The 13,162-nt window shown below is 32.9% G+C and overlaps 1 long non-coding RNA gene across 1 annotated transcript; it reads left to right on the forward strand.

Moving 5' to 3' along the window:
* The first annotated feature begins 10,096 nt into the window (after positions 1 to 10,096).
* LOC110881997 lies at positions 10,097 to 10,719 on the forward strand. Its single transcript, XR_002559964.2, has 3 exons — positions 10,097 to 10,235; positions 10,324 to 10,402; positions 10,485 to 10,719. It is a non-coding gene; the product is annotated as an uncharacterized LOC110881997 (long non-coding RNA).
* The last annotated feature ends 2,443 nt before the right edge of the window (positions 10,720 to 13,162 follow it).

Here is a 13,162-nt window from a genome sequence, read left to right on the forward strand (position 1 = left end):
TGAATAAAATCGAAACAAAACCTGAACTAAAGTAACCTGAACTGAACCGGCTGAACATAGCTGAAACTGAATCCGAACTCGAACTGGAATCGGATCGGAAAGTCTGTCGAACAACAAGCATACGCCGCCGCCGACGCGCCGCTGCCGTCGCCTCACCCTCGTCTCCTTCTTTCCCTCTTCGGTCTCTCTCTCCCTCTCTTCGGTTCTGTCACCACCGTGTGCCGCCATACGCCACCATCAATTGGTGGTGGCCGGCCGTCAACTCGAAGAAGAACAGGGGGTCGTGATGCAGGTTGCCATGAGATTTGTTTGGAGGTGATGAATGTTCATGAGTTGATTTTTATTTAACAGGGTTCTCATATGGTGAAAAGAGAAGGCAGGCTTGCAGATAAGGGTATTTGGGAGGGAAAAAGGGGAAGACATAATACGTATGCGGCTGATAATGAGGATTAGGGTTATACTACCCTTTTATACTAGGGTTTGTTTGGTGGGATTTGGGCTTCAGGTTTGATTTAACGAGAGTATAAAAGATTTATGAGTCGGATTATGTTCGAGGTCAAGACTGCAGAGCAGTGGTTAGGGTGGGTGCTTGTGGGGATGGTGACCCGGGTTCGAGTCCCGCGGTCATCATTTTTGTGATGTTATTTTCCTTTTTGTTATTTTAAAAGAAGCTTATATTTTCAATCAATTTACATAAATCGTTCCTGAACTTTAACTAATCAAGTTATGTCGTTTAACGAAGAAAACTAACCTTACAAATTAAATTAACTAGGTTAGTTTATATTACTAACTTTAAAATTTAACGAGACTAACTAGATTATTATGAAAATAAACTTTTTAAATTGTAAACTTAATTAATTTAATTATTTAAACAAATGAAAAATTAATCATATTTATAACGAGTTAAAATAAAGATAAAAGATTTCTGACGATATAACGGGTTGTAATTTTTGAAAGACGCAAACGTCTAAAAAATAGATTTTTAAGTCTAAATTTCTAAATTAGGAAAGTTATGGAAACGCGGAGCGTTACAGTCTACCCTCCTTTAGGAAATTTCGTCCCGAAATTTATTCAAGAGGAAGACCCGAAAGGGTTTTTGGCAAACCGAAGAGGACTGTTTAAAATTGGGGCTTTGTAGTTTACAACAACAGAGGATATATGAGGTATCAGGGTGAACGATTGATCTAATAACGATTATGAGTATAAGAATAACATAAGTATCGGGTAGACGAAAGTAGTGTGCTTAAGGATGAAGTCCCGTCGTGGATAATCGGATATAATGCATTTGTGAGTTGTTTAATGTTTGAATTAGGTCCAAAAAGGTCTGCAAAACACTGAATTTCTCAAGGCACGTTTTACGAAAATTTGGTAACATGGTGAAAGCACTTATATATAGGATGTACCAACGGCGTATCCACCATGTTTTGACCACGTTACGTCCGTTTCGTATTCGGTGTCATGTTACATCCCGTGTCTTACCATACACAGTAGTACACTCTATGGTTTCTCATACGCCCATCACTATAATCCCGTGTGCACCCGCGATTATATTGACCGTCGCATGATCCGCATAGCTTGTACTAGTTACGTATGACTCAAGGTATACATAAATTTTGAAAACAAAAATGCGCGAGTATAGAAATGTAGCATATAAGCACGTTTGTGTTCCAAATATTATAAGACCAACGTAAGCGAATCCCTGGAGTTTCGCTCGCGTATAGGTGCAGAAGTATAAATTTTGAGTAAAAAGCATGAGCATAGTATAAGCTTAAATATGAACGTGTATACGAGCATCAACACAAAATACATGTTAAGAGTATGAGCACCAGTATAGCGTATATGAAAAGCGAGTAGAAATGTGAGTACAAATTTGAGCATAAACGAATGATCGTGAGCGCAAACATAAATCGTATAAACGAGAGTATATATACAAGTACGAGTACAACATAAATTGTAAAAATGTGAGTGTAAATATGAGTACGAATATGGGTATAAAATGTGTTGTGACGAGTACTAAATACAAATCGTGTGAGTATGAATACGAGTATAAGTATACGTATGAACATAAGATGCATGAGCATGAATATACATGTGAGCATAAGTGAAAAACATGAAGGTTTAAGTATGAATAAAATATATGTGTATGAATATAAGTGTAACAAAGTTGTACAAGTGTAAATGAAAACATAAAATGTCTAAATCATGAATATGAATGTAGTATAAACATGAATACAACATAGATGTATAATTGCGAGTGTATGTATAAACGTAACACGTATGAATTTTGAATCATGAGTATAACATAAATGTGTAAGTGTGAACATAAGTAAAGGCATAGAATGTATAAGTATGGACGTAGGAAATAATGATTTTGTTTACAGTATAAATCGAAATACACAAGTTTATGCGCGTAAGAGATTAAAAGTTTTGAGTATGAAGGAAAAGAACGAGTGACGTGCGTGAGATTGTTGTGAGATATTGACTAAAACGTGTAAAATGATATACATATATAGTTGTTTGCGCAAAACGTGAAGTTAAAATAGATTGAGTTGTCATGGAATGTAAAATCTAGTTTGTGAATGTAAGGAGAATATAAAAGAAAACATCTTTTGATTATGCGAAATGATACTTTGTAAAAGAATGGAAATGCTATTATGGTTTTAAAAAGAATTTACATAAGTTGAAGTTTTGTCGGTCCTTATGAAGTTTCCTTGCCCACGTGTTTTGAATTTAATTGGCGTATCGACTGAGGTTTAGAAAAATTCTAACAAGTTCGCATCATTTTAAGTAACTTTGTATTAGAAAATTTTGAAGTTTACAGATTCTTGTGAAAAAAATTGATCCTTAGAAAAAGGATTTTTGGTATATGAACTTGGTGATCGTGAAAGGTGTCTTTAATAAATTGTTTTTGTTGATCTTGAAAAGAGTTTTGATAAACGATCGGATAATATCTGTAATACTTTGTATGAAAAGTTGGTTTGATTATCAAATAAAAAAAAATTAACAATCTTTAGTATAATGATGCAAGATGAGTGCGTTTTAGTAATTACGTGGAATACGAAATTTTGTGGGCAATAGATTATTAGACCGACTAAGTTGGTGAGTAGCATTTCGTGAAGTTTTGAATGTCGAGAAATAAGTGTTTACGGAAAAATTACGAATTTTGTGTGTGTGAGCTATACGAAAATAGATTGTAAGATAAGAAGTTCGTTTATATAAACAATGCATTTTGATATAATTAGAGATTTGACTAATGATAAGCGATTTAGATGTATAAATGATCGTGCTTACATAACATAGTCTATTAAAGGAAAGTATCGGTAACGGTCACCTAGGTAAGGGAATCACCCCTAACCCATTGGTGAGGTCGTTGTAAGATGAGAAAAAGAAGCGGAGTTAATTGTCAAGGTAAGGAAATCACTCCTATCTCGACGATATGTCTTCACTTGTTGTTACAAAAAGAAAAATGTAAATAAATTTACGAGAAATTATGCATGCTAGTGATGTATAACCATATGAAAAGTAATAGTATGATGTTGCGCAAAGATGAAATCTCGAAAAATTGTTCAAAAGTGACAAAAGATCGAAAATAATAAAGCGTAAGTTCGAATAAAACTTGGATAGTTCCAAACGGAACATTGACTAACCAAAGTGATCGAAAGATCTTTTGAAATTAAGAAACATGCTTTGGCCTAATAGGTGGAATACTCTCGCCGGTATCTCGGTTAACGGTATTCACCCTTCCAGTTACTACATGTTCCCAATCCATCGAAAATTTCGAGACTTGGCGGGATTTTTGAAAATCAAGGAATGGGACTAGTCGACGAGGTGCGGGTTTCACACCTAGCTTGACGACTTCGTACCCTAAGTGTGGTTGGTACTCGTTGGGTCAAAATTAAATTTCGACACGTTAACGAGGGTCCACTAGAAATTGAATTTGAAATTTCCATTAAGATATGGATTTCACTCCTAACTAAATGGTGAATTTCGTGCAAAAATAGAATCACGTGGGATGAGAGTCGTTTACCAAATTGTGGGTTTCACGCCTATTTTGGTAAACTCGTCTCGTTCGTATAACATGAGTGTTTTCGAGTTTTAAAAAAAATCGAATAAAATTGCTTTAGTAAAGGGAAGTATGTTAAAGGAATACGAAAACAAGTGTAAACACATAAGAATGCACATCAAGAACGGTACATAAAGAATAGGACAATAAAACAAGTACCAACACATAGAGAAATATGCTAAGAATACACATAAAGAATCGAACAACGGAACAAGTATTAACACATAATAAAACAAGTATAGCATGTGATGTGTTAACACATAAGTGACATATATGTTTGAAAGATGAAAAGAGAATAAATAAAGGCAAATAAGATAGCATGCAAGTAGTTTCAAGCAAAACATGACAATAAAGCTCTAAAACTATAGACTAGGTTAAAGCATTCCTACTTTTCCTAATTCCCTATAGTTATGGCTCTGATACCAATCTGTCACACCCCAACCGATGGCGGAAACATCGGGATGAGACGAACAAATCGCTCAAAAGCATCATAACACTATTTGTGACAATATAGATTAAATCAAATTTCATAAATGACTAAATTCAAATACATTGATCCAAATAAAGACAAATTGCAACAAACATGGTTTATTATTAAAATGGGTATCTAGTCCATCCTAACTTGATTCTTCAACATCTTGACTGTCAATCTGCAACATGTATTAAAATAGAGTTTCAATGCAAAAGCAAAGAGCGAGTATACAAGTTTGTTTACATAGCATAATAGAATAAAAACTCATATCCAACACGAACATATTAAAATAGTTTCAACCATGCTAGTTTACGTAGTCCAAGTGATAGCCCATGTTTCCCAATGCGTTAAAGTACCTAACCCAAAGTTTCACGGGAGGTTGATATGTCTCCTCCTAACAATACCCCAAAGACTAACGGGGAGGTGCATTACTCCTATAGCACTACTATTATTAAGGCGGAACTACACACAGGGATTAAACGTTCACATAGCACAAAATAGTCTCAAGAATCACAAGTTTCATGTTTCATGTTTAAATGGATAGAGTAAGTTTCAAATAAGTTTCAAGTGTCACGTGCGTTTAATATAGAATACATGTTGCACCCAAAGTGTTTAAAAGTAAAAATGGGTTCGAGTATACTCACATAATTGCCAAGTCTTCCGATTATCCAAGCGTCGACGAGTGTGAGGGTAGGATGATGGAACACCAGCGTCACCCTATATGGGCAAGCGAAGGTGTATGTATGAGTATTCGGAAATTACGACGGAGGATTCGAAGTAGAACTTAGAGTATAACTAGTCGGTGGTTAAGTATATATATAATTTTTGTATATAAAGTTTATACAAAGGTTTTAATCTAAGTTTATCAAAAATATTATAGAAGTTTTGTCAAATAGAAAAGAAGTTAAATAAATAATTTAAGTAAATAAATTTACATTTATAATTTCTGTTATAAAAATTTAATTGAATCCAGTGCGTTTTCATTAGTGATTCGACCATTAATTAACACAAAATAATAATAGTGTATATGTTATTTATAAAAGTATTAGAACTTCGAAAGGTTTTGTTTTATAAAATTAACGCGTTTCGATTTACGAAATTTTATGAAAAACGGGCAGAGTTTCCTCTGTTTTTGGACGATCCCGACAATACAAGTTGTCGATTTACATGTTCAAAATTCAATATTCAATCAACGGTATAAACTATATACGTAAAAAGTGCCGAAAGTGAATAAATAGATAAATGTATCGGTTCGACGTTAAAGTAACATATACATATATAAAACAATAATAAAAATTAGTGTTGTTTAAATTGTACCGAATCTCAAATGAGCCGTTGGTCCGTTAATCGCCGAGGGTTTGACCGGTTGACTACTGTTGACCGAAACGAAACTGAGTTGAAACGCGAACTAAATTAGAATGATACTTGAAGTTGTAACTTAAATAAACATAACGCACATCGGTTTCTAACCTGAACTGAATCGAAGTTGCTGATCCGAGGCTCGAGTGAACGGAAACCTGAACTTGCGGTTTGGACCTGACCCGAGACTGACACGCGATAGAAAACCCAAGTCACAACCGACCAGAAGCTACTGCGTCGCGAAACTCGAACCGGAGCTGGACATCGATCTGAACCAAGGCTACACCCGAGACAGAATACTGAACTGAATAAAATCGAAACAAAACCTGAACTAAAGTAACCTGAACTGAACCGGCTGAACATAGCTGAAACTGAATCCGAACTCGAACTGGAATCGGATCGGAAAGTCTGTCGAACAACAAGCATACGCCGCCGCCGACGCGCCGCTGCCGTCGCCTCACCCTCGTCTCCTTCTTTCCCTCTTCGGTCTCTCTCTCCCTCTCTTCGGTTCCGTCACCACCGTGTGCTGCCATACGCCACCACCGATTGGTGGTGGCCGGCCGTCAACTCGATAAAGAACAGGGGGTCGTGATGCAGGTTGCCATGAGATTTGTTTGGAGGTGATGAATGTTCATGAGTTGATTTTTATTTAACAGGGTTCTCATATGGTGAAAAGAGAAGGCAGGCTTGCAGATAAGGGTATTTGGGAGGGAAAAAGGGGAAGACATAATACGTATGCGGCTGATAATGAGGATTAGGGTTATACTACCCTTTTATACTAGGGTTTGTTTGGTGGGATTTGGGCTTCAGGTTTGATTTAACGAGAGTATAAAAGATTTATGAGTCGGATTATGTTCGAGGTCAAGACTGCAGAGCAGTGGTTAGGGTGGGTGCTTGTGGGGATGGTGACCCGGGTTCGAGTCCTGCGGTCATCATTTTTGTGATGTTATTTTCCTTTTTGTTATTTTAAAAGAAGCTTATACTTTCAATCAATTTACATAAATCGTTCCTGAACTTTAACTAATCAAGTTATGTCGTTTAACGAAGAAAACTAACCTTACAAATTAAATTAACTAGGTTAGTTTATATTACTAACTTTAAAATTTAACGAGACTAACTAGATTATTATGAAAATAAACTTTTTAAATTGTAAACTTAATTAATTTAATTATTTAAACAAATGAAAAATTAATCATATTTATAACGAGTTAAAATAAAGATAAAAGATTTCTGACGATATAACGGGTTGTAATTTTTGAAAGACGCAAACGTCTAAAAAATAGATTTTTAAGTCTAAATTTCTAAATTAGGAAAGTTATGGAAACGCGGAGCGTTACATTTGAACTACAGTTTAAAGGTCAAATAAGGGAACTGTTGATGAGGCAATAAATGTCCATAATAATGAAGAGTTTTGGCATTATCTGTTCCAGGGGGAGATTGTTGGGATTGAACCCTATCAGAGGAACAGATAATTAAAGTCAAAACTGGATTAGAGCAGTGGATCCTAAATAAGCAGATGTTTTCACACAAATCTCTCCCCTTGAAAGTGATTTCAACAACTACTGACCTCTTATCTGCTGATCTTGCTAAATGCTGACCTACAACTGCTGCTCAAGTAAAGACCTGATGGGAGACTAAAGCCCTGCTGATTCAATCTACTGCCTTGAGTCAAGCACTGCTGATCCGGACAAGTACTGCTGGGTTCACAGCAGTAGAAGGTTGCAGCAGGTGATCAATAATCTGTTTTGTAATGTAATGTAGTAGCAGTAGTTAACACAACAGTGTTTGTATAGATCAGAGGTTAGAGTTTGTTAGGAGGTTAGATGTCACTTTCATGGTGACGTCAGCTAAGATGCTCAGTAGTTTGCAAGTGCCTATAAATAGTTCAGTACTTTGTGCTGTTCTATTAGCTCTTTTGCACAATCGTCTTCTTTGCACGAACAAATAACTGAGCTCTGGCTGAGGGGGAGTTTGCATTCATTCATCAATCATTGTAATCGTTATTGAAATAAATTCAATCTTCCGATTCATTGTGTAAAGATGTTTGATCAAAGTATTAGTCTCGTTTGATTGTATGTAAAGTTTGTTTTCATCTTAATTCCGCTGCACACTCATCCATTTTCACTTTAATTACAAACACAAAATACAATCAGAATCAAACTCAGATCCAACACCATATATTACATATTTATCCATTTCATTAAAAATACTCTTATAGAATTACTATTTTACCCTTAATAAGTTTATTAAATGACTAATTACATATTTCCTATTCTAATAAAATGAATTACATAAATTTATAACATTAAAAATATGTTTTTTTTTTCTATATAAACTCTTTCTTAACATCTCATGATGTTCTCAATATAAGGCTTAGGCTGGAGATCTACAATGCTCTTTGATGCTGAAAAGCAGTGGAACCAACCATAACAATGAACCACATCAGATTAAAAAATAATTAAAATAGCTAAATATGTTTCATATGGGGTGTCTAGCTACCAAAACAACAATCATGTTTAAAACATGTCAAACTTATAAGTATCTGTATATATAATGGTGATTAAATTTGTGGATAATCAGATTTATGGTTTTTCTAGTCTTTAACCTTCTTTAGAAAGTTACAAAATATGAAAGATGAAAAAACCAATTGATATAAACTAATATAACTATAGTAACAGCAAGCATCTATATATATTCTAAAGTTTAGTTATATGTTCTATTTTAAAACCAAAATTTATGGTTGTTTTAAATGCATCATCCTATAAAAATCCTATTAATTGCATTTAATTTATATTAAATAAATAAGAGATAAGATAAAAAATAAAATAAAATAATTATATATCAATAATCATTAAAATTAATATCATCAATAACACATTATACTAAATAATATATTATAGATAAAGGTAGATTAGTTTAAAGTTAACTTTGATCTTAATTTGTTTTAATAATTGGTTTAAAGATAATTATTCCAAACTTATGATTATTCTATAAAATGATCTTTGACAAGGTAACCATAAATTTAAATTTCGAAGTAACTAATATATTAAAAGTAGCTCAAATATAATTCGTAATAAAAACACAACAATATATTTTCAAAGAAAACATATAATAAAAAAAATAGGTAAAGGGATCCAAATGATATCAAATATTAAGAACTTATCCATGATATTAGTATCAGAATTTAATAGATTAAGATAAAATTTAAACCGAAAGATCATAAGTATCATAAAAATATCATTAAATTAAAGTTAAAAAGTAAAGAAAAGAATTATTATTATAATATTAAAATAATAAAAATATATAAAAAACTATATATATTATTAAAATATTAAAATTACTATTTGTACCGATACCAAACAACACCGTACCGGTATTTTCGATACCAGTACCGGTTGACACCAAGCTTATCCCACCCCGTGATACTAAAAAATCATTAAATTAAAGTTAAACAGTAAAAAAAAGGAATTATTATTATAATATTAAAATAATAAAAGTATTAAAATAACTATATATATATATATATATTATTAACAAGATTTTGGCTAAATTAATTAGATTATTATAAATAATAATAATAATTTACAAATAAAACAACACAATTTGCAACAAAGCAATGCATGAAACACCATATTAACATATAGTACAGTACATTAATGCTAGAACCTAATCTATACTATATTATAAAGCATTTCATAAGGATACCAACCAAAATTAAGTAATTACAAACTTTTATACTTATGGTACAACAACTTAATGATGTTAGTAAGGGGTGAAATGGTCTTTCTACATTAATATTAAAAAATAAAAAAATAATTAAATGAGAATATAATCACAATTAATTATAATAATACAATAATAAGTTCGGTTCTTAAATGCAATTAATAAACGAAACCTATTGGGATAAACCGCAAAAGCACTCCAAAGGTCCAATTTCAATCAATATGTAATAAATTTGACCGATTAAGGAATCTCCTATCATTGCTATAAATTCACCATTTCACTCAACATCAACTCCTTTGTCTACTATTGTGCGAGTTAGAGTCGAAAAGAAAGAGATAAGAAAGAGATAAGTTGATATGAAATTTATTTATCTTGGTGGAAAGGTGTGTTCTTTTATACCCATTTCAACATTTATTCGAAAAAACTTTGGTTTGTTTCTTAAAATATTTAAATGGGATAATAGTTTTCTTTTGCATAATCTATGAGTTTATATTGATGTTTTATTATGTTTTTGGTGATTTAGTGGTTTTTTTTTTCAAATTATGATTTTATATTACATATAAAGTATACACACAGGTTATTGGATACAAAAAGACAGACACTTCATACTTCATCAAGGTACCCTTGCATGACTGTAGTATCTGGAACCATTTACCAATGTATTGTTTAATTGTTCATAAATTTATAGTCTTTTTCCTTTTTGCAGCTTCATGTATATGGAGGTGTAAAAGGGTGGGTACGAGAAAAGTTATTCATTTGGAGATAGACATTTATTTGGCCTATTGGTATTTCCTTTTTTAATTTCTACTTTACTATTTTTTTTAAACATATGATGCTTTTGTGTGATTTAATTGATACTATATATAGGCAATATAGATGCAGAGGAAATATTTGAGGAGGTATTGTTTGACAGGATTGGGCAGCAAACTTTAAGGGCTCGGATGTTTTCAACCCGCGCAAAAGATTTAAATTGATTGCGTTTATCTATACTATCGTATAAAGCATTTCACAAGGGTTCCAACCAAATTTAAATAATTGCAACATATTATGCTTATAGTACAACAACTCAATGAAGTTAGTAAAGGGAATTAGTCTTTCTACATGAGTATAAATTGATAAATACAATTAAATTGATAACTTTATAAATTAAGTATTGTTAAATACTTGATAAAGAATTAAATCATTTGACTTAGTTGAACATCATCACCTTCCTCATATTTACATTGCTTTTCCATTTCAAGTTCTCCGTAACCGATTACTTGATTGAATTTTATAATTAAGTCATTATTATCTGGTTTAGTAATTGCTAAACATCATACAAATAAGGTTACAACCTTTTTTACAATTTTATCAGATAGTTGATAGTTGATGAACATCATATGAAATAAAAATAAAAATAAATAATAATAATAATAATTAAATATAAAAAAACTTAATCAACGTTATTATGAATTTAATTATAACTATAAATGGTTTTAAAACTTAAAAGATGCTAACCAATTAGAAACGAAAATTACTAAAAGGTAATTTCATGGGTATTATCTATAATACCTAATAATTGCAACAATAATGACTAAATAATGAACTTAATTACAGATGGTTTAAAACTCAAAAGAATGCTCTTTGCATCTTACCTCAAGTCTCATGGAATAAGGTTCAAATGATAACCATTGCATAATTAGGAACCACTTTTTAGCCCTTGGATCGTATTTTGATGGTTGAGACCTTTAAGTGCAATATCTATATCTCTAAGATGAAGCTAATGTATGGTAATGAAGATTTGGAGCAGCAAGAGGTAAAAACAGCCCGAATTTTTCCTTTTATAAATTCGATTCGATTCGTGAGTGTTAGTGTGTGTGTTTATATTGATTAGGGTTTCATCAAATGCAATGTAAGGGTTTCCAATCGGTGTTTATACAAATAATATAGAACCCAATTTTTATGTATGTGTATGTAGTGTGTAGTATGGGGTCTTGCTTACCTCATTCAAGGAATAACAATGAAAGACAGGGGTCATTGATTTCGAAAAACTCCGCCCCTTTGTTCGCCTTCTTCCTGATTTTAAGTTACGGTGAGTCAATTTCCTTTTTTCTGATTCTAATCGATTAAGAACTATACGTGATTAACCAACGAATTGTGGTAGATTTTATGTTTCTATTGCAGTATTTGGATTGAATTGACTGTTGCAATTTAATAATCGTCAGTTATAGTTCGTTTTTTGAATATAGAGAAACACTGACTTATTTAAGGTGCTTGATTTGGGTGAATAGTAGCAATATAAACTGCTATTGTAATTTGGTGTGATATTCAATTCAATATCAGCAACCTAATCAAATTGTTCCCTAAACATAGAGTAAATGTGTTCACCAGCAAGGTAATAATATGTACTAATTTTCAATTATAAGAGACTTCTAATAAGGAAATATAGCTATTAGGTTATGTCAAGGTAAGCATAGTTTATAAAGAATATGTTGCAGAATAAAGTTAATACAACATTTTAGTAATAAATAATAAACTGCTTTCTTATCTATAAAAGGGAACAAAACCTGCAATTTGACTTTTAGATGTCAAAACTGAATTTATATGTATATGTGTATGTAGTATAATATATATATATTTAACATCTATTTTACACCATCTAAAACAATGAAAAAGAAAAAATAAAAATAAAAAAATTTGAAAACTGTGACGTCTTTTGAAGAGGGTTGAGAAACCACACGTCCATAGAATTGAAGTTTTGTGAGACCACATGTGGTGGGGCGCAAACCTCTCTCAAAGTGTCTTAAAAACGCGAGGGAACACTGTACCCTCGGGCGTTTTGGGCCTTTTTTTGACTGGTAGCGCTACCACAAAGCGCCGAACGAGGAGTGGACTTTGGTCAAAATAACCATGGTCAAACGGCTAACTTTAAAAAAAACGGTTTTTGTTTTAAAAATCTATACTATATTCGCACTTTCGTACCGTGTCACGCACTATCTATATCAGTCGTCGTTCCAGGAAAAAACAATAACTATTATGCATGTCGTGCATCGCACGGGTGTTCCCCCTAGTAATAATAATAATGATGGTCATCGAGAGATAGGTTAATATGTATCACGACCCCATGTTTTGCTAGTCTTTAACCTTCCATGTATCACGACTCCCATCAGGCCTTACTACTTAGGGGGCGTTTTAGTTTGCGGAATGATTTAGAATTGGAATTGGAATTTGTATAGGAATTAGAGTTTGAAGGAATTGGATTTGAAATTTAAACAATCCAATTGGAATTGGAAATTGTTGGAATTGGAATCTCAATTCCATTTTTGTTGTGTTTGGTTGTCAAATGAATTGGAATCCATCACCCCGGCACCCACAACCACCAGTTCGAGTCGAAAAGGTTCGGGTCGGAGCGGTTCGATTCAAAACGGTTCGCGTCGAAATGGTTTGATTCGAAACCGTTTGGGTCGAACATTACGGGTCGAAACGGTTCGCGTCGAAACGGTACACGTGGAAACGGCTCACGTCGAAACAGTTCGCGTTGAAACGATACTGGTCGAAACGGTACG

The sequence above is a fragment of the Helianthus annuus genome, chromosome 10 (genome assembly GCF_002127325.2).
Source record: "Helianthus annuus cultivar XRQ/B chromosome 10, HanXRQr2.0-SUNRISE, whole genome shotgun sequence".
In the NCBI taxonomy this organism is placed as follows: Eukaryota; Viridiplantae; Streptophyta; class Magnoliopsida; order Asterales; family Asteraceae; genus Helianthus; species Helianthus annuus.